Raw genomic sequence first — 22,829 nt, forward strand, 5'->3', positions numbered from 1 at the left:
TAGCGCATTTCGTCACAGGTTCGTTCAGTAAACCGAAGCGTCTCAGAGATACTCAAACAACTTCGGCGGCATCAGTAGAGTCGTTCGTCATCACGGTGTGGTTCACTGTCAAAATTCCGAGAGCGTACGTTCCTAGAAGACTAAATGAATATACTGCTACCCCTCCAGCATATCTTTCGAAAAAAGAGTGAATAAGAATAGTGCGACTCAAGCTCTCTCGGATACCCTCCAACAATCGTTCTTCCTCCGAACCATCAGCGACATTACAGACCCATATCAATAACGTCGATTTGCAGCAGGATTTTGGTACGAGTGTTGTGTTCAAACATTATGAATTATCTCGAAGAAAACGATTTATTGACAAATAGCCTACACGGATTAAGAAAATATCGTTCTTGTGAAACACAAATAGCTCTTTATTCTCCCGAAGTAATGAGGAATGTCAAACTGAAGCCACATTTTTAGATTTCCACAAGGCTTTTGTCACCATTCCTCTAGTGACGTCAATCAAATTGTGTGCTTACGGAGTATCGTCTCAGTTGTGCGACTGGATTCGTGAGTTGCTGTCAGAAAAGTCACAGTTCGTAGTAATTGACGGAAAGTCATGGAATGAAATACAAGCAATATTTGGCGTTCCCCAAGGAAATGTTATAGGTCCTCTGCTGTTCCTGATCTCCATAAACGCCGTCTTGTAAAGTCATCAGACGATCAAACCCAATTGAAAAATGATTAGACAAGATATCTGGCTGGTTGGTTTAAGAGGTAGGCAGGGGGGAGGGAGGGGGGCCAGACTTAGCCATCGGTCCCACAAGATACCTGTATGGTGCGAAAAGTGGCACTGAAAATTCTGAACTCATCCACATGAATACTAAAAGGAATCGTCTAAATTTCAGTTACACGGTGAATAACACGAACTGTTGGAATTCAGATAGATATTCATGGATTACAGTTACGTGTAACTTAAACTGGAACTATCACATACGTAACGTTGTGGGGAAAGCGAACCAGAGACTGCGATTTATTGATAGAACACTTAGAAGATGCAACAGGTCTGCTAAAGAGACAACCTACAGCAAGCTTGAATGAAACTTTCACTCTGCAGCGGAGTGTGCGTTGATATGAAACTTCCTGGCAGATTGAAACTGTGTGCCGGACCGAGACTCAAACTCGGGACCTTTGTCTTTCGCGGGCAAGTGCTCTACCATGTGAACTACCCAAGCACGACTCACGCCCCGTCCTCACAGCTTCACTTCCGCCAGTACCTCGTCTCCTACTTTCCAAACTTCACAGAAGCTCTCCTGCGAACCTTGAAGAACTAGCACTCCTGGAAGAAAGCTTGTCCGTCCTCTTCCGGAATACTGCTGCGTGGTATGGGATCCACATCAGATAGGACTGACCGACGACTCTTAAACGTTCAAAGAAGGGCATCTCGTTTTGTATCATCGTGTAACATGGAAGAGAGTGCGACGGATATGACATACGAATTGGGATGGTGATTATTAAAATACAGGCGCTTTTCATTGTGGCAGGATCTTCTCATGAATTTTCAATCACCAGCTTTCTCCTTTAAATGACAAAATATTTGATTGTCACCCACCTGCATAGGGACAAATGATCGTCGTTATAAAATAAGACATATCAGAACTCGCAACGAAAGATTTACCTGTTCGCTTTTCCTGCGTGCTCTTCGAGGGTGGAGCGGTAGAGTAATAGCTTGAACGTGGCTCTATGAACCCTCTGCCAGGCACTTAATTGTGAAATACAGAGTACAGTAATCAGTTATCATATTGATGTAGATGAACAGAGTAGAGAGGGAAGGGCCGAGAGGGGGGAACTGACTGCTACACGAAGTATCCTCTGCCACACACCATAAGCTGGCTTGCGAAATGTAGAACTAGATGCAGTGGGAGATGTAGAGATCGTCTGCGAATCACACGATGTCTCCAGCTGTATGTAATCGCAGCAATGATACTGCCGACGGAGGCGGGGCAGGGGACGCTTAACAAGAGACGGAGGCGCCTGATAACCGGACGCCGGTCACGTGACTCGCGGTCTGCGAGCGACGCGGCGGCCGCGGCCGCAGTCCGGCTCCCACGGCAGTCCGCAGATCGCCTCGCGACGGCAGGCAGCGCCTCACCTCTCCTCGCTTCTGCACGCACCGTTCGCAGTCACTGCGCCGCCCCACCCCAGCAATCCAGCGCCGTAAGTCGCAGCACGCGCACTTGCCGTTCGCTGCCACAACCTGTTCGTTCCCGGTCGCTGGGCGACCTTGACATACAGTCCCTCTGCGGCCGCTCTGTAGTGGGCGGTTCTGGCACAAACCTCGCCAGCCTTGGCAGACATCCGCGAGCCACTGTAAACAGCGCACATGGCAGATGCGGGGAATTTGATCCTGAACGCATGTTGGCTCTTGCTGCTGCCATTGTTAAGAGACCAATTCAGTTGGTTCTCTGAGACTTTCTGGTTCTTCTCAAGCGTGGTTCTCAGACACCGTGCTCTGCAAGCCACCTTGTGGTGTATGCCTTGTTCCACTGTCACCTCCTCTCTCTTATTTTCCAGACATGAATGGTCTGCACGAAGAAAGACTGTTAGTAACACACTTCATGGTCTATTCGCGCGATGTAGGCAGGAAAACGTACTCTATTGCTTGATCCATGTAGCACTACACGCTGCCTGAATTTTAATAGTAAACCACACAGCCGCGCACAAGACCTCTCTCGCAGCGCCTGCCACTTGAGAGGAAAGGACATCTCTGAACATTCCGCTGTTTACCAAATGGGCCTGTGACGAAACGCACTATTGCTCTTTGGTTCTTTATTCCTCTATCAATCCTACCTGCTAAGTGTTCACATTGAAGAGCGTAACTCAGGTTATGGTCGAATGAGAGATTTGTAAGTTAACTCCTTCGTGGATGGACTATACTTCCTGAGGATTCTTTAAATGACTAAATTAGTTTGATGGAGCAGTTCTAATTGAAATCTCTCCATACTCATGTTCATAGATATTGATTGAATTCGACTGTTTCCAGTGATCCTTCGACAAAAATGTAATTCACCAATAATGGGGCTCTGTGCCTATTTATGCGTAAAAACATTCTATTTGTCACTTTTGAGAGTTCAAATGTGTGTAAAATCTGATGGGACTTAACTGCTAAGGTCATCAGTCCCTAAGCTTACACACTACTTAACCTAAATTATCCTAAGGACAAACGGCCGGCAGGGGTGGCCGAGCGGTTCTAGGCGCTACAGTCTGGAACCGCGCGACCGCTACGGTCGCAGGTTCGAATCCTGCCTCTGGCTTGGATGTGTGTGCTGTCCTTAGGTTAGTTAGGTTTAAGTAGCTTTATGTTCTAGGGGACTGATGACCTCAGAAGTTAAGTCCCATAGTGCTCAGAGCCATTTGAACCTAAGGACAAACACACACACCCATGCCCGAGGGAGGACTCGAACCTCCGCCGGGACCAGCCGACTTTTGAGAGTCAACCGTCACCAAGCGTGGGTCCACTGCAGGTCTTCCTGAATTTCTCCTCAGTTCTCTAGCCTTCTGTATATTCAACCAAATCATCCGCTAACAACAGCATAGAGCCTTCTACGTTGTCCACTGGGTCACTTACATACAACGCGATCTAAAAGTACTTAACGTTTGAAAATTCACTGATTCGCGGAATAATGTAGGTGGGGAAGTAAAACGTGGCTCACGTGCCTGAAATGACATGGCGTTTTATTGAAACCAAAAACGAGTGTAAAAACCAGTGAACAGATGGTGATGGACAACAAGGGTGCGAGATACGCCGATATGTTACAGAATCGCATCAGGAACTCACGACGTATCTTGATCACCAAGTTTATTTCTAAACTGTGAGAACTTTACTTTCTTTAAGAAATTTATAATTTTCCCCTGATGTCTCTTGCAAGCTCACCATAACTGCAATAGGAAACGAAAAATATATATCATTAAAATCGGTAAAACGTGATAGGTGATATGTTTTTATCGTTGTCATACTAAGATTGAACCCACAAAAAACCACGAACTTCAGACTAATTAAAAAAAAATGTTTTTCATCGTTGTCCTTCGATACTTTCTGAAATGTAGTACATTACCTTGACGATAACGTGCCTTACGATAAAGGAATAATAAAAAAACTTAAAATTTATATCAGATATTTTTAGTGCTAGTAGTAAATAATTGACTTTTGAAGGCAATACAACCAAATTACTAAAAACATCCAGTATTTTGTGAAAGTGGTCCGATTTTTAATGGGAGTTTCCGTTTGCCAACGCATTAATTAAAAGGAGAGAGCGAGTATGGTTTAAATAGTGATCAGTATACACGTCCATAGCTCTCCATTACTGACTGTTTGAAGTCATTTAGTGTCTGTTTTCAAATGGCTCTTTTGCGTAAGTTGCCATTCGAGAGGTCAGAAAAGAGAAGGCCGATGAAGACGATCCGGTCCACTGCAGTGTAAAGAAGATCTGGACCTTATGGAGCACATGTGACACACGGTTTGTTGGAATACTGTGCTATGAGAGTGCTGAGTTTTTGTCACACTTATAAAGCAGTTTCCTTAGCAGTCGTCTGTAATCATTGGTAAACGAGTTGATGGCATCTAGTAGCTCCCGAAGCCATAATGCTTGCCATACATTTCGACAGCTGTTATTCGACAATACAGACTGAGGCATGGTGTTGACCTCAGTAGTGTGTGTTCAAATGTATGTGAACTCCTAAGGCACCAAACTGTTGAGGTCATCGGTCCCTAGACTTGCACACTACTGAAACTAACTTATACTAAGTACAACCAAACATCCATGCCCGAGGGAGGACTCGAACCTCCGGCGGGAGGGGCCGCGCAATCAGTGACATGGCGCCTCTAACCACGCGCCCACTCCGCGCGGCCGCCTCAGCAGTAACTTACGAGAATGCAACCATATTTCAATTCAAGAAAAGTACGATCACCTTCCGCTATTTTGTCACTTTTTGTTCTTTTCAGATGTCTGTCCCTGACCGTACACTAAGTGATTACCAAAACCTTAACCTTTTGTGAGCTCAGTATCTCATCCATTATAGAGGGATACTGACTCAGTTTTTCAGGCAAACAAATCGAAAGTTCAAGAATACACAAAATGGGAAACAAGCATCGTTCTATGGTTTCGATAACAGGTGACAGTGTGTTTTTTATTACATTATGAAATAATGTTTTTATACTATGTGCGCTGACGTAGTGAGAAATGAATGAACAGTGTAGCACAAGTATTTTATATTATTAAACAATAGCTTCGCAGCACCACAGTGTACACTAGGGATAAATCGTATGAGGTTTCTCGGTTTTAATCAGAACGTCTGCCTGTTCCGTCATTGTCAGATTAGACCTGTAAGAATATGACTGCTTCTATATATCAATTTTCTCTCGTTCTTAAGTTGAAACACTATGACATGTCCAATATCCCAGTAAAAGTGATCCATATATGAATGTAACAACACAATTATATAGTAAGAGTAGCAATTTTGTTTAATAATAAATGTCCACGGACCAAGAAATTCGCTCAGTTACTTGAAATACACTGACTTGCCCAACCCATGCAACTTTCGTAACGTTGTAAACAAACCAGCTGCAAGCACGTGTACACCAGCTGTCAGATTCGAATACCGTGTTGGCTGCGGTTCTAGTCCAGTCAGAGCTCAGTTCACTTACGAAAGGGATGGCGTGCACTCGTTATAATGGTGGTTTGTAAATTTGCTCACTTCATAAAGTTACTTACTTATTACGTGAAAAAAGAGAATCCGTGAAACACGGAAAATGCACTTATTAAATGGGAGTAGGTGTGACTATCATTTTACTAAATAGTAGAAAAATTGCAGGGAGGGATGTGGAGCAAACGTTACATTTGTATATAGGCACTAGGCAATGCAGTGTTGTTATAGATGGGCAAATTACAATATTACGACTGCAACATTTTACTTTAAAGAGAAAAGAGGTAGTACTTTATTTTTGCAATTGAGAGCCTGAAATTTTTGTAGCTCAACTCGTTGCAGGATTCTGAGATAGTGTAGCGACGATGTGGGCAGATGCTGGTATGTAGAGATTCTCCATCGAAAATAATGTCCTCACATGTGTTATACTTCTGTTGCAGGTAATAATAGACTCCTCTACTGTTGTAGCTGTCATCTTGAGCTTAATTTCGTGGAATTTCAGTTTCATAGTACGCACGGCAGTGACGTATTTACGGAGTTACTTTCCTCTATAAATTTCCCACTCCATGGCACATGCGAAAAAGTCCAATGATCTATATGATTCAATTATTGATACGACACAGTTCAAAGGCCATTTACATCAAAGTTCAGTCCTCGGAAAGGTCAAATCCGATGTCGTCCAAAAGAACCGTTGCACCAGTGACCCACCCATTTGCGTTCACTGCAATCTTAGTTGATTGACGCATAAAAGCGGTGCCCCATTTCATATTTTACTCAGTATTAATCACTGTCTTCCGGTTGTTCACACGATATAGTGCACACATTGATAAAAATATTTTATCGGTATACTAGCCAAGCAGTCACATCAGCAATCTGTTCTCCTCGTCACCACACAGTCACTCGACTGTTCAGTTTCGGTAGCCGAAAAAGGCTGTCTTTTAGTAAATATAAATACAAATACACTGAAACACATATTTTCAGATGTATTCTTTGAATCTATTGACATATAAAACTAAATACAATTAACAAAAGGCAATAATAAACGAATAAATATACACTGACGAAAAAATTACAACACGAAGAAATAATTAACGCAGAGTAATGAAATTTCGGAACTACATTTGTTTAGGTAACATATTTAAGTGATTGACATTGAAAGGCCATGGGTTAATGTATGGGCGAGATAAGACACTGCAAATGTGAAATGCTGGTGCATTAATAACCGGTGTAACCGCCAGAACGTTTGATACAAGCATGCAAACGTACATGCTTTGTGTCTTACATGTGCCGGATATCAATTTGTGGGATAGACTTTCATGCATGTTGCACTTAAACCAATACAGGGGCGGTTAATGCTAGTTGTAGATAACGCTGAAGTTGTTCGATGGCGTCCCATGTATGCTCGTGATCGAGTAGGCCAAGTCAACGTATCGACATTCTGGAGAGCATGTTGGGTTACAACGGCGGTATGTGGGCGAACTATCTTATTGGAAAACCCCTCCTAGACTGCTATCCATGAAAGGGAGATGCCAACTCACCAGACTGACGCACAAATTTGCAGTCAGGGTGCGTGGGATAACCACAAGAGTACTCCTGCTGTCATACGAAATCGCACCGCAGACCGTGCCTCCAGGTGTCCCTCAATAGCGTCTAGCACGCAGACTGGTTAGATGCTGGCCCTCAACTGCCCCGCTCGTAACCAACACACAGCTATCACTGGCACCGAGGCAGAACCCTCTGACATCAGAAAATACAAGAGAGGTCCACTATGGCCTCCAATGTGCTCTCACTTGACACCACTTAAGGCGCAAATGGCGTTGAGTCAGTGGAATGCACGCTACAGTGCGTCTGGCTCGGATCTGTCCTTGAAGTAACCGATTTCTAACAGTTCACTGTGTCACTGTGGTGTGAACTGCTACTCATATTGCTGCTGCAGATGCAGTACGATGGGCCAGAGCCATACACCGAACGCGATGTTCTTCACTCTTGGTAGTGCCACGTGGCGGTCCGTAGTCCGGCATTTTTGCGACCGTACATGTACTGTGGCTACATTCCTGCCACGTCTTTCTACATTATCGCAGAAAGAACATCCAGCTTCTCGTGGACCTATTACACGACCTCGTTCAAACTCAGTGAGTTGTTGATAATGTTGTCGTTGTCGGCCGGCCGCGGTGGTCTAGCGGTTCTAGGCGCTCAGTCCGGAACCGCGCGACTGCTACGGTCGCAGGTTCGAATCCTGCCTCGGGCATGGATGTGTGTGATGTCCTTAGGTTAGTTAGGTTTAAGTAGTTCTAAGTTCTAGGGGACTGATGACCAGAGATGTTAAGTCCCATAGTGCTCAGAGCCATTTGAACCATTTTTTTGTCGTTGTCGCCCTAAAGGCTTTCTTGAGTAACATCAACTCACCACGTCCAATCTCAAAGGTAACTAACGCTCATGACCTTTACAGCGTGTGTTAAAAGCAAACCTTATTTGCATCCTCATAGTGGCGCTACTAGAATCACTCCTATGCGCTTGGTACAAAATCTGAACAGACATCATATTTCACACGCAGAAACACGTCTGTCATCTTCCGTGTATGTCGCACACCTCTTTCTTGATGTTGGGTTTTTTTCCCGTCATTGTATTTATATAGCCTTCAAGAGCTATACCGCGACAGATGATAAATAGTTCACACAGAATGAAACTAGAAGTTTGAAGAAATGAAATTTCAACATTCAAGACTCCACTGTAGATCGACACTGGTTATTACTGTATATAGAATGTGACTGAGTCTAAAATTAACGAATTCTAAAAATATAAGCTCCGATTTGAGGTGTTATAGAAGAGTGCTGAAGTTTCAGTGAGTAGATCGAATACCTAATAAAGAAGCACTACATTGAAATGTTGGATGGGAGAAGGGGTGGGGGCGGGGGGAGAAATTCATGCGCCAAGCGGAAAGGAGAAATACTGAGATATCAAAGAGTCGTCAGTATCATAATGGTCGGGAGTATAAGGGGGGAGAGCTGTGGAGAGAGGCCAAGGCTTCCATACACTAAGCGGGTTCACTATCATATATGTTTGCAGCGGTTATGCAGAGGTGAAGAGACTTGCATGGAGAGCTGCTTCAAATCAATCTTTGGAATGAATACCACAACAATAACAACAACAACCAGATTATGAAAGGAATCAATGAACTCATTGTTTTCTAATGTTAGACGGTCATCGCAAATTAGGAAAGACAAAGATTTTCAACAGTGCAGCCAAACTGGTATTTTGTCAACGCAGTGAGAAATAACGAAAACAAGAAGGTTAAATATTGGAAGGTTATAATCCAGTCAACATCACTGTTACTGAATCACTACCTCTCACTGTTTGAGAATGGGGAAATAAATCCGTCACAGTTCTGTTGACTGAACCGTTCCGGCGTCAGACAGAAATAATTAAGACAAACCACAGAGAACTTACTGTATGTGGACTGCTCGGTTGTGACATGAACCTAAGTCTCACAAACAGGCGTCCTATGGCTTCACGCACTACGCCACCTTATTCGGTCAGGAACCCGAAACACCGGTATACACCGGCACTGCCGTGTCGGCTTGTAATCTAGTTACCGGCCCAAAGAGCGTGTAAACAGATAACGTGCTGGGGACGCGGTCGTTCACCGTAGAGAGTCCACCAACTTTTATTTCATTAATGACAATAGCGTTTCTTCCTATCTCTTTTTTATTGTAAACTGACTTGTAGATACATCCCCTTCGCGAAATTCAACGATAAAAACATTCGCACTGTCCTCAACCACTTTTCTATTGTAAATCGAACTGCAACAATATGACCAATTAGAAGTTACTACAACACTGATTATATTCAAATTCTTTTCAGATCCACAAATCGTATGAACATTGTAAGTGTCCGCAAGATTACCGTTGCAGGTTACTAATTAAATGCTAAAATAGCAAACAATACATTACTTTCGTTACTCGTTCATGTACATGAAATGTAAATGCTAATAATGGTTTTATACTATATTTATCACTGTAATGTCTCACAATGTCATCGGTTTCGACCGATTCTCGACTACATTCAGATCATAACAAATAAAGCAGCGCACTTAAACGCTTTATTTGCGTGAACGATAACTTTTGTTACTTCATAATAACAGTACCCCGCACAGTCCGTCGTTTCATAGCACATCCTCCTAAACAGACTTTTTTTTCTAAATCGCGAATGCAGTCGTACGTCTGACAGATCTACTGATCTAATACACTAATTTTTCAGTACTGGGAAAAAGTGGAGGCAAGCTGTTAACCATTTTCACGTAAATAACAACAGTTGAGTATATGTGGTTTCTGGCTACCTATTTCAGAGCTATGTCCATTGACACTCATACCATGTGTAACTGTGTATGGCATGTGATTTTTGTTATATATTTACAAGGATGAAGTTTCCATATACATCTGTGCACTTGGAAATTAGCAAGGGCTCTAAATTGGTAATTAGTACTTAAAGGGGGACTTTTATAATAAACATACACTATTTAAAAGATGCATCCAATCAACCATTTTGAAGAAACGGCAATGAAATTTTATACCAAGTTTTATTTGAAATTGACACATTTACTGTTAAGTTTCTTCAGTTAAACATATTTAACGTTTTTACGAAATTTGAAAAATTTATTTTCAAAATTAATATATGTATCTTCTTCTCAAAAACTATTAAAGACATTTCTACAAAATTTTCTTTGATTCATCTCCTTGCAAATATTAAGCTTCTCACACGACGTTTTTTGAATCCACAGAATAAGAGAATCTCCTGGACGTTTCTTGAATTCATCAGATAAGAGAATTTTAATAATTTTTTATTATAATTGTGTAAGAATACTATAAAATTCATGCAAATTTCCAAGCTCTTAGCCCCATATCTCAGCTTGAGATAATATTTATTGGGTTTATAGAAATAAGTGTACATAATTTCAAAATTCCAGCCTTCATAGAGACTGAGAAAAACGTACATAAACTTCAAAAACTTAATTTTCGCGAAATGCAATTTAAAGTTCAACTTAACGTTTTTTCTTATCTCCCCTATTCCGAAGCCTTAGATTTGTGCTCAGAGTCTTTCTCTTTCCCATCAAGGCATCTCTTCTGCTTTCTTGCTTTTTGCCTTCTTTCCTTTACCAGGCCTTCAATTGACTTTTCAGCTGCAGAGAGGCGCTGTAAATCTATTTTTCCCGAAATGTCTTGAGTCAAATTTCCTATCTTAAGGCCTATTCACTCTAATACCTTCATTCTCACAACGTACCCATCGTTAAAAGAACTGCATCATAATCGAACACTTGAGTAAATCTCCATCAGTAGCACAAGGCAAAGCAAGAATTGCTTCTTCATAAACAAACAGGTGGTTTGTTATTGTTTCTAAGATACATAACAGAGTCAAAACTGATCTATAAGACCAAAGAGTATATATCACAGCCTTCTAGATGTATCCCGGGCAAGTTTCCTTGAAATTAATCCACGAAATCGTTGTTCACAGAGCTAGTATTGAAGTGTTGCTTCAAAAAGTGAGCGTGATAGGAAGGTCACGTCACACATTTAATTATTTTTCAGGGATTTCGGATGCGATTTCACCGTTGAAACGTTGGGAACTTATTGTACATGACTTCTACTAATAAATAAAAAATTGGCTTTCGGTCGGTTTCATGAGCGTTACCCCTTAACAAAGAACTCAAACTAACAGCCTGATAGATACGATATTCTTTGAATTTATCGAGGTAGTCGTATCCCTGCAATGTAGATCAATATACTTGTAAGATTTGACGATTACATCAGAATTCACTAAGCTTTTTCGGTAATGATGGATATTCGGTACTAACATTTCACCAAAAAATTGCCACTTCTGTTTTAATGAAATACATTTCCAAGGTGTCGTATTCTTAGATAAACAGTGCCAGAATCTTTCTATTTCAATATATTTCTTCATTCTGTGAAGACGGTCTTAGAACTCAGGAATTAACTTCACGATTTTCCAAATAAGAATAATTGTTGCTGATGTAATTTGTTACTAATGATAAGTGCTAAATTCTTTTCATCATCGTACGAGGAAGTCTTTATTATCAATTCTGAGTACATCAAAACATTCTCAACTTCCGCTCTACATCGTTACAGATCCATTTCACTATGAAAACTGGCAACCTCATTTTGCATTATCGATTTATTCACAATAATTTTTTGCAATCCAAAAGTAATCGTATTTATTTCTCCAAAGAAATTCTCATGGCTTCCCAGTTTGGAAATAAATGCAGTATCTGTTACTTCGGCTCGACCAGCAGGAAAACAACCGACTAGCGAAACAATTAGAGATAAGTGAGGTATCAATTCAGTTCACTGAAATGGAAGCGCTAAGAAAAAGTGGCCGATTGCGTTAAGATGCCGTCATCACTGATGGCGAACGAATTTCAAATATCGTTCATTGTTCATACAACCGTTTCACAAGCTGTGGCTTTAGTCGCTTCACAAGACAGCTGCGTCAGACCTGTCTTTAACAGAGACCATCCAAAGGATCTAGAAGGGAAAATGTATATTTGGAATTCGTTTCCTTTATTAACAAATTGATATAAAGTGAGCCAAAATATGACATCATCTTTTAACGAAAAAAATGCGTTCTAATAATTTCATTAGGTATATGGATGCGAAGCAAACAAAACAATCCAGAATGAGATTTTCACTCTGCACCGGAGTCTGCGCTGATATGAAACTTCCTGGCAGATTAAAACTATGTGCCCGAGCGAGCCTCGAACTCGGGACCTTTGCCTTTCGCGGGCAAGTGCTCTACCACCTGAGCTACCGAAGCACGACTCACGGCCGGTACTCACAGCTTCAGTTCTGCCAGTATCTCGTCTCCTACCTTCCAAACTTTACAGAAGCTCTCCTGCGAACCATTCAGAACTAGCACTCCTGAAAGAAAGGATATTGCGGAGACATTGCTTAGCCACAGCCTGGGGGATGTTTCCAGAATGAGATTTTCACTCTGTAGGTAGGAAGGTAGGAGACGAGATACTGGCAGAACTAAAGCTGTGAGTACCGGGCGTGAGTCGTGCTTTGATAGCTCAGATGGTAAAGCACTTGACCGCGAAAGACAAAGGTCCCAAGTTCGAGTCTCGGTCGGGCACACAGTTTTAATCTGCCAGGAAGTTTAATATCAGTGCACACTCCGCTGCAGAGTGAAAATCTCATTCTGGAAACATCCCCCAGGCTGTGTCTCCGCAATATTCTTTCTTTCAGGAGTGCTAGTTCTGCATGGTTCGCAGGAGAGCTTCTGTATAGTTTGGAAGGTAGGAGACGAGATACTGACAGAAATAAAGCTGTGAGTACCGGACGTGAGTCGTGCTTCGGTAGCTCAGATGGTAGAGCACTTGCCCGCGAAAGGCAAAGGTCCAGAGTTCGAGTCTCGGTCGGGCAGACAGTTTTAATCTGCCAGGAAGTTTCATATCAGCGCACACTCCGCTGCAGAGTGAAAATCTCATTCTGGAAACATCCCCCAGGCTATGGCTAAGCCATGTCTCCGCAATATCCTTTCCCGAGTTCGAGTCTCGGTCGGGCACACAGTTTTAATGTGCCAGAAAGTTTCAAACAAAACAATGTTTCGATTCCAGAAGAATTTCAGTAAAGTATGAAGGAACTGAAAAGAGCTAGCATGACGTTAGACCTAAAAATTAATTACACTACAATCAAAGTAATATACAGTCAGTACAGAGGAAAATAATAAACATTAATGTTGATATTATAGGAACAGTAGATGAATTTATATACTTGTAAAAACTGCAGATACCAAGCTTAAGGACACTTAAAGTAACACAGTCGTGTAAAAATTGCTTGTGGCTCATTTCAGAAACTGACTGCTCTGCACAAAAGTAAACTCCCCATGTGCATTAAACAGAAAGTTTGTGACCAGTTAGTTACAATACTAAAAAGATAGTAAAGATGTATGACACTGTTGGATGGGAGACCCCAGTGATAGGTTTAGTCGGGTAGTCTAAAGGGGTTTTCTTCCGCCGTTCACAATGGTACTGTGATAGTGAAGCATGGACGCTAAATGCGTAGGCTGTTCAAAAATAGGGGGTACCCAATGAGCAATCGAAAGACACTTGTTGGCCGTAACAAGAAGTGACAGATAAAAAGAACAAATGGACAAATGAAAATGCTCTTGTTGTAAGAGTGATGGGAACACTTGAGACACTGAAATGGAGATGGTCTGAATATATAGCGAGATCGAATGATGGGAGATGGACTAGGTATATTCTTAGTTGGATTCTTCGTGATAAGAAATGACCTGGAGGACAACCTGATGGAAGATGGATTGATGACATCAGGAAACGAGTAGACATCTTGGATCTGAAGATCGTAATCTCCATTCAGATTGGTAAGAAACAGTGTGAAAAGCTTGTAACAGTGTTGCAGGGTACGTTGTACCGAGAAACAACTGTTGAGAAAAAAATTCGATATGAGGTAATTAGCATTGAAGTTTGCGAGTCAGACTGTTGCGCCGCGCAAACTCAAGCGGCCCGCCAGAGACGGCGTCGCCAGATGTGTCCTTCGTTTGGTTTCATAAAACTACACAAAAGAGCGGTACAAAAATTGGACATGGGTCAGTAGGAAGGATCGAAACCGAGCCAAAGGCTGAGCGGTCTCGTGTGTAATCATCTACGCTGTGAAAACAAATGGCTCTAATTGCATCTGGCGGGTCGCCCGCAGCGGTCTGACTGGCTAACTTCAATGCTAAAGAACTCAGAAACGGCGGAAAATACCGAATGTTTTCATAACAGTTGTTTCCAACACAACCTATTTTGTCCTTAAAAGCTTTTCGGACAGTTTCTGGGCACCATATATGTAAAAGGAAGTGTCCTGACTGATTCACGAAATCACCATCGTCCAGCAAAAACATCAAAGGACAGACTCTTAAAATTTGTACAGGGTGTTAATCTTACACTGTATACATCGTTTAAGAAGGTATTTTTCGAAATTCCACCCCTGAGGGTGTGAAACAAGGGATAAAAGGTTTTTTGAAAATATGTCGTTATTTTGAAGCTAGAACTACGAAACCTGGTATTTGGTTTTTCTGTCAGAAATTTAAAAAAACCTTTTTCAGTGTTTCTGGAAGGAGGCGAAATAGGGGATTAAAACTGTAACAATTCGTTATCTCGGTAAAAAATAAATAAATATGTGTTAGAGGATGAAAGTTTATCCGACCCCAGCCACCGGGATCGCTTATTGGTGAGAAGCACGTTCGGTGAGAAACACGTATGGGCTTAATTAGACCATACAGCGTACGCGAGGAAAGCAGCGGACGCTAAGCGTGTATCATATCTAGAAGAGGCCTGTATTCAGTACTGGATAATAAATGGATGATAACTATGAGGATTTTTTTTATTCTATTGTTAGAGTATCTGAATATGGCTGCGTTCAAGCAACTTATCAATGAACACCAAACGTACGATGTCGGCAGAAAAAATTATATTATCTAAGCAATAATGGTTGACTTGAAAATCCTAGGTAGTTATATTTTACTTATTCTATAAATATTAAAGACTCACGAAATGGAGATATAACTATTATTTTAATAATAATTTAGTTTCTTAACTTGTTCTGTTCGAAACATGAGAAATTTTCATTTTACCCCCAGCGCTAATTGACGCAGGTTGGAAACTAGTGACAGTCTGACACGCCGTAACATTCAGCGTCTTTGTTTTGTCGAACAAATGGTTCAAATGGCTCTGAGCACTATGGGACTCAACTTCTCAGGTCATTAGTCCCCTAGAACTTAGAACTAGTTAAACCTAACTAACCTAAGGACATCACACACATCCATGCCCGATGCAGGATTCGAATCTGCGACCGTAGCGATCTCACGGTTCCAGACTGCAGCGCCTAGAACCGCACGGCCACTTCGACCGGCTATCGAACATCTTTGATTGTTTCACGAAATTATTTCTGAGCCTATATCTTTTTCGTGTCCTTTTGAGGGTTTGCAGGACTTCCATCGGTAAAACCGTATACGAAGGTTTATATTCGTATTTTTACCTCTATTTAATTAAATGCAGTAAATGAAGCAGGCAAAAAGGAATACAAACGTCTTAAAAATGAGAGCGACAGGAAGTGCAAAATGGCTAAGCAGGGTTGGCAACACGACAAATGTAAGGATGTAGAAGCATGTATCACTAGGGGTAAGACAGATACTGCCTACAGGAAAATTAAAGAGACATTTGGAGAAAAAAGAACCACTTGCATGAATATCAAGAGCTCAGATGGAAACCCAGTTCTAAGTAAAGAAGGGAAAGCAGTAAGGTGGAAGGAGTATATAGAGGGTCTATACAAGTGCGATGTTCTTCAGGACAATATTATGGAAATGGAAGAGGAGATAGAAGAAGATGAAATGGGAGATATGATACTGCGTGAAGAGTTTGACAGAGCACTGAAAGACCTAATTCGAAACAAGGCCCCGAACTACTGGCAGCCTTGGGAGAGCCACTCCTGACAGAACTCTACCATCTGGCGAGCAAGATGTATGAAACAGACGAAATACCCTCAGACTTCAAGAAGAATATGATGATTCCAATCCCAAAGAAAGCAGGTGTTGACAGATGTGAAAATTACCGAACTATCAGTTTAATAAGCTACGGCTGCAAAATACTAACATGAATTCTTTACAGACAAATGGAAAAACTGGTAGAAGCTGATCTCGGGGATGATCAGTTTGGATTCCGTAGGAATGTTGGAACACGTGAGGCAATACTGACCCTACGACTTATCTTAGAGAATAGATTAAGGAAAGGCAAGCCTACGTTTCTATAAATTGTAGACTTATAGAAAGCTTTTGACAATGTTGATTGGAATACTCTCTTTCATATTCTGAAGGTGGCAGGGGTAAAATACAGGAAGCGAAAGGCTATTTACAGTTTGTACAGAAACCAGATGGCAGTTACAAGAGTCGAGGGGTATGAAAGGGAAGCTGTGGTCGGGAAGAGAGTGAGACAGGGTTGTAGCCTATCCCCGATGTTATTCAATGTATATGTTGAGGAAGCAGTAAAGGCAACAAAAGAAAAATTTGGAGTAGGAATTAAAATCTATGGAGAAGAAATAAAAACTTCGACGTTCGCCGATGACATTGTAATTCTGTCAGAGACAGCAAAGAACCTGGAAGAGCAGCTGAACGGAATTGACAGTGTCTTGAAAGGTATATGTAAGATGAACATCAACGAAAGCAAAACAACGATACTGGAATATAGTCGAATTAAATCAGTTGTGCTGAGCGAATTACATCAGGAAATGAGACACTTAAGGTAGTGAGTGAGTTTTCCTACTTGGGATGCAAAATAACTGATGATGGTCTAAGTAGAGAGGATATAAAATGTAAACTGGCTATTGCAAGGAAAGCGATTCTGAAGAAGAGAAATTTGTGGACATCGAGTATAGATTTAACTGTCAGGAAGTCTTTTCTGAAAGTATTTGTATGGAGTGTAGCCAAGTATGGAAGTGAAACATGGATGATAAATAGTTTAGGCAAGAAGAGAATGGAAGCTTTCGAAATGTGCTACTACAGAAGAATGCTTGAGATTTGTTGGATAGATCACATAACTAATGAGGAGGTACTGAACAGAATTGGGGAGAAGAGGATTCTGTGGCACAATTTGACTAGAAGAAGGGATCGGTTGGTAATACATATTCTGAGGCATCAAGGGATCACCAATTTAGTATTGGAGGGCAGCGTGGAGGGTAAAAATCGTAGAGGGAGACCAAGAGATGAATACACCAAAAAGATTCAGAAGGATGTAGGTTGCAGTAGGTACTGGGGGATGAAGAAGCTTGCACTGGATAGAGTAGCATGGAGAGCTGCAGGAAACCATTCTCAGGACTGAAGACCACAGCAACAACAACTTCCATTTAATAATCCGTTTCAAATGGTTCAAATAGCTCTGAGCACTATGGGACTTAACTTCTGAGGTCCTCAGTCCCCTAGAACTTAGAACTACTTAAGCCTAACTAACCTAAGGACATCACACACATCCATGCCCGAGGCAGGATTCGAACCTGCGACCGTAGCGGTCGCGCGGTTCCAGACTGAAGAGCCTAGAACCGCTCGGCCACACCAGCCGGCTCTTCCGTTTCGTTTCCATGCTGATCGGTAAGGGTATAGATAGATGACCTTGATACGTTGACAGATTTTACATAGACCCAATACATTTACTAATCTTTTTGATACCTAGACTGGTAAGATTTCGCTTTCTAATTCGGTGATTCTTGCCTTAGAGCTATTCTTAATTTTATTTTAACTTTGTGTCTGTCGCGGGAAATAAGAGCAGCATTCACTCGCACAGGTAATTTTATACAAATCACCCTCAGTGTCGCTGGAGTGGTAGATCTTCGTGTGCCAGTTATTGGAGAAACTGAACCTAGATTTTCGTCTAGGAACTTCATCATAAAACTTTGTTTTCATTCTAGACTTGAAAATAGTGAAAACGAGCATGGTACGAGACTGCAGTCGTTTCCAAAAACAACCATCTTAATCGCGGCAGGCTAGTGTGGATACAAGTAAATGAAAGGCGCCTGCTGCAGTGGATCAAGACAACAGCAGAGCCAGTTATCGTCGCGTTCCTGTAAACAACACGGCGACCTCGACCGCTTGTGCGGTTGTTATCAGCGAACGTTCATTGTCTGCGTCAAACACAGCCTCTGTTTTGCTTCGCGAATATCGTATGACGGCTCGCATGGCATGAAAGCTGTCGAGCCATCAGCCAGTATCCACGATTTCGTAAATTCACATTGACACCAGCTTTTGCATTCACGCGAGGGATTACGCTCTTCTTTTCCAGATGACGTCAGTACCGATTTATCATCGCTCTCGATACCAGAAGAGAATCAAATAAGAAAACACGTTCAGTCTACGATTGTTTCGAGCTACATTACTTCATCTAGATACGAAACTGTGCCTAAATATCACACCTCTCAACACAGTCTGTGTCAGTGGTTATATTACGAATTGGTTAATTGATCACACAAAGTATGAATTGTGCCAGATCGCATCAGCCCTTTGCGCCTTAATAATCTACACGAAATATCTTAAAGACGAAATTCAGCAAGTACTCTCGTCTCGGTGAAGTGATAGGCCAATCAAAATCTATCAGCGTCACATCATAAAGGTAACAACAAATGGTTCAAATGGCTCTGACATTATGGGACTTAACTTCTACGTTTGTTTATTGTTTCTTTTTTGCGGACCGGAAACAAGAACGAGCCCACTATCGTTTTAAATCTCAAAATGAAAGACACAGTTTCTATTCGCAATTTAACCTCTCCTTACCGTCTACACTTACAGGTTAGTATAGGATCGATTGCTTCTGGCAGTGAACGAACTGCTCTTCAAACGCTCCGCTGATAGGAAAGGAAGCCGGATTTATCCTACTGCTTAAAAGGCCCAGCTGGATCAAACCAGTTGAAACCTTCTCCCGCTTCTCTAAATGAGCCACAAACACTGCTCGCAGACAGGATAATGTCCTTAGCTATCGTTGGCTATCATTTGATGCACTATAAAGTAAGATTTAAGAAAATTTGCAAAGGTATGTTCCTGCACAAGTTTCCTAAAGAATCAACCAATTACCTAAACGCATGACGCCTTTTACAAGTCATCTTATACTAAACCCGTGAGAAATGCTTTCGCGCGTTCCTCTGGCTTATGTAGGCACTCATTGCGTTAAAAATTTCTTTCGTTTTTCGATCAATTCTTGGAATTAACGTACTTTAACATTCTTGGGCTCTAACAAAGTTTAGCTCGGTGCCTCTGAAGCCTGGAGTATCCGTTTCGAATTTAGGTAGCGGAAATTTTTTTTCCAGTATCCAAAAAGTAAGTTTCAACATCAGAGCAGGTGTGATGCTATTTCACCATTGCTTTTTAATATGGTATTGGAGAATGTATTTCGGAAAAGTAAAAGAGAAGGTAGAGGAATAAATCGAAATGGAAGAACACAACTATTGGGATGCGCTGACATTACAGCCATAAAGAAGTCCCTAACAACGCCCCATTACAGGTTGGAATATTGAATATAACGAGAGTGAAAATTTTAAATACGTTGGCATCTGGTTCAACAGGGATAATAATCTATATCAAGAAATTGATCAACGTATTCTCAGTGGATCTAAACCTCATTTCAATCTGAAACAGATAATAGTGCCATCAAAAAATCTTTCACTTAAGACCGACTTTAAAGCCTATAATGCAATGATAGTACCTTTGTCAGAAGCGTTAAGCACCACAAAAAAGATGAAGAGAACCTACTGATCTTAGAACAGAAAACCATGACAAAGATCTCTTCTGAACCAATAGGCGAAGATAACACACTGACACGTAGGATGAACCAGGAACTGTAAGACCTTATGAACGAACCGAATATCGTGCAGAAAATGAAAGCGCGGAGAATAAGCCTGGTAGGGCACATTATTAGGTCAGGAACGTGCTGAGTAAAGCCGTGCTTACCGGAAAACCTGATGAAACTCGTCCAAGTGTAAGACTTAGGAAGCGATACATCTACATCTACATTTATACTCCGCAAGCCACCCAACGGTGTGTGGCGGAAGGAACTTTACGTGCCACTGTCATTACCTCCTTTTCCTGTTCCAGTCGCCTATGGTTCGCGGGCAGAACGACTGTCTGAAAGCCTCCGTGCGAGCTCTAATCTCTCTAATTTTACATTCGAGATCTCCTCGGGAGGTATAAGTAGGAGGAAGCAATATATTCGATACCTCATCCAGAAACGCACCCTCTCCAAACCTGGCGAGCAAGCTACGCGATGCAGAGCGCCTCTCTTGCAGAGTCTGCCACTTGAGTTTGTTAAACATCTCCGTAACGCTAACACGGTTACCAAATAACCGTGTGACGAAACGCGCCACTCTTCTTTGGATCTTCTCTATCTCCTCCGTCAACCCGATCTGGTGCGGATCCCACACTAATGAGCAATACTCAAGTATAGGTCGAACGAGTGTTTTGTAAGCCACCTCCTTTGTTGATGAACTACATTTTCTAAGGACTCTCCCAATGAATCTCAAACTGGTACCCACCTTACCAACAATTAATTTTATATGATCATTCCACTTCAAATCGTTCCGCACGCATACTCCCAGATATTTTACAGAAGTAACTGCAACCAGTGTTTGTTCCGCTATCATATAATCATACAATAAAGGATCCTTCTTTCTATGTATTCGCAATACATTACATTTGTCTATGTTAAGGGTCAGTTGCCACTCCCTGCACCAAGTGCCTATCCGCTGCAGATCTTCCTGCGTTTCCCTACAATTTTCTAATGCTGCAACTTCTCTGTATACTACAGCATCATCCGCGAAAAGCCGCATGGAACTTCCGACACTATCTACTAGGTCATTTATATATATTGTGAAAAGCAATGGTCCCATAAGACTCCCCTGTGGCACGCCAGAGGTTACTTTAACGTCTGTAGACGTCTCTCCATTGATAACAACATGCTGTGTTCTGTTTGCTAAAAACTCTTCAATCCAGCCACACAGCTGGTCTGATATTCCGTAGGCTCTTACTTTGTTTATCAGGCGACAGTGCGGAACTGTATCGAACGCCTTCCGGAAGTCAAGAAAAATAGCATCTACCTGGGAACCTGTGTCTAATATTTTCTGGGTCTCATGAACAAATAAAGCGAGTTGGGTCTCACACGATCGCTGTTTCCGGAATCCATGTTGATTCCTACATAGTAGATTCTGGGTTTCCAAAAACGACATGATACTCGAGCAAAAAACATGTTCTAAAATTCTACAACAGATCGACGTCAGAGATATATGTCTATAGTTTTGCGCATCTGCTCGACGACCCTTCTTGAAGAATGGGACTACCTGTGCTCTTTTCCAATCATTTAGAACCTTCCGTTCCTCTAGAGAATTGCGGTACACGGCTGTTAGAAGGGGGGCAAGTTCTTTCGCGTACTCTGTGTAGAATCGAATTGGTATCCCGTCAGGTCCAGTGGACTTTCCTCTGTTGAGTGATTACAGTTGCTTTTCTATTCCTTGGACACTTATTTCGATGTTAGCCATATTTTCGTTTATGCGAGGATTTAGAGAAGGAACTGCAGTGCGGTCTTCCTCTGTGAAACAGCTTTGGAAAAAGGTGTTTAGTATTTCAGCTTTACGCGTGTCATCCTCTGTTTCAATGCCTTCATCATCCCGGAGTGTCTGGATATGCTGTTTCGAGCCACTTACTGATTTAATGTAAGACCAGAACTTCCTAGGATTTTCTGTCAAGTCGGTACATAGAATTTTACTTTCGAATTCACTGAACGCTTCCCGCATAGCCCTCCTTACGCTAACTTTGACATCGTTTAGCTTCTGTTTGTCTGAGAGGTTTTGGCTGCGTTTAAACTTGGAGTGAAGCTCTCTTTGCTTTCGCAGTAGTTTCCTAACTTTGTTGTTGTACCACGGTGGGTTTTTCCCGTCACTCACAGTTTTACTCGGCACATACCTATCTAAAACGCATTTTACGATTGCCTTGAACTTTTTCCATAAACACTCAACATTGTAAGTGTCGGAACAGAAATTTTCGTTTTGATCTGTTAGGTAGTCTGAAATCTGCCTTATATTACTCTTGCTAAACAGATAAACCTTCCTCCCTTTTTTTATATTCCTATTTACTTCCATATTCAGGGATGCTGCAACCGCCTTATGATCACTGATTCCCTGTTCTGCACATACAGAGTCGAAAAGTTCGGGTCTGTTTGTTATCAGTAGGTCCAAGTGGTTATCTCCACGAGTCGGTTCTCTGTTTAATTGCTCGAGGTAATTTTCGGATAGTGCACTCAGTATAATGTCACTCGATGCTCTGTCCCTACCTCCCGTCCTAAACATCTGAGTGTCCCAGTCTATATCTGGTAAATTGAAATCTCCACCTAAGACTATAACATGCTGAGAAAATTTATGTGAAATGTATTCCAAATTTTCTCTCAGTTGTTCTGCCACTAATGCTGCTGAGTCGGGAGGTCGGTAAAAGGAGCCAATTATTAACCTAGCTCGGTTGTTGAGTGTAACCTGCACCCATAATAATTCACAGGAACTATCCACATCTACTTTACTACAGGATAAACTACTACTAACAGCGACGAA

The 22,829-nt window shown here is 41.8% G+C and overlaps 1 protein-coding gene across 1 annotated transcript in view; it reads left to right on the forward strand.

Annotated features, from left to right (window-relative positions):
• The first annotated feature begins 2,077 nt into the window (after positions 1–2,077).
• Positions 2,078–22,829, forward strand: part of LOC126174773 (allantoinase) — a 218,258-nt gene continuing 197,506 nt past the window's right edge. The window contains exon 1 of the mRNA XM_049921114.1: positions 2,078–2,202. The gene's annotated coding sequence lies outside the window, so the exon portion shown is untranslated. The remainder of the gene's footprint in view (positions 2,203–22,829) is intronic.

The sequence above is a fragment of the Schistocerca cancellata genome, chromosome 3 (genome assembly GCF_023864275.1).
Source record: "Schistocerca cancellata isolate TAMUIC-IGC-003103 chromosome 3, iqSchCanc2.1, whole genome shotgun sequence".
Taxonomy (NCBI): Eukaryota; Metazoa; Arthropoda; class Insecta; order Orthoptera; family Acrididae; genus Schistocerca; species Schistocerca cancellata.